This window comes from Mastomys coucha, unplaced genomic scaffold (assembly GCF_008632895.1).
Source record: "Mastomys coucha isolate ucsf_1 unplaced genomic scaffold, UCSF_Mcou_1 pScaffold3, whole genome shotgun sequence".
NCBI lineage: Eukaryota > Metazoa > Chordata > Mammalia > Rodentia > Muridae > Mastomys > Mastomys coucha.
In genome coordinates, this window is record NW_022196909.1 from 43,156,092 (window position 1) to 43,156,780 (window position 689).

Below are 689 nucleotides of genomic sequence, written 5' to 3' on the forward strand. Positions count from 1 at the left end.
CAAGTGCTGGGACTAAAGGCGTGTGCCACCACCGCCCCGGCAATTTGGCCACTTTTTAAAGCCTGACTAAAACACCAAGGTCCAGCAATCAAAATTCATTATTTGTCTAAATTGGCTAACATATCCAATTAGGATTTACCAACTTACCCTAGAACAGACTTCCCCTTTTCTCCTTAAAAACCACTCCTGCAGAAACACCTGCTGCTGCTGCCCTTGACCAACCCAGAGGCAGCATCTTCTACCCCCACTCCCTTGTCTCTCCAGAGTATTAAAATCTCCTTTGTGTTGAGAATTTGGTGTCTACATGTAGCCTGTGCCAACTTGGAGGCTCCTCCCCCACACTATTTCACCAACGGCCGCCGGGGACTCGCTAAGAGGTAAGAAATGAACTCAACTCTCCGCACCTAGAGTGGCCTGGCATGGCCAACCACAAGCACCCCGAGTGTTTGGTGGAGCCCCCTGAGGGACACTCAAGGAAGCAGAGACCAGCCTGCCACTGTTTGGCAATGGCCTGATATGTTCATAGGAAAAGACTCTGGGAACCTTGGGAGCCTGTGTCCAGAACAGGCCAAAGCAGCAGACCCTTGCTGGGGCAGAAGCCAGAGATCTCTGATTTCTCCCTTACTCCTGAGGCTCAGGGTGGGCAGACTAGCTTAGGGTCAACCCTAGCCTTCCTATGTGCATGGGAG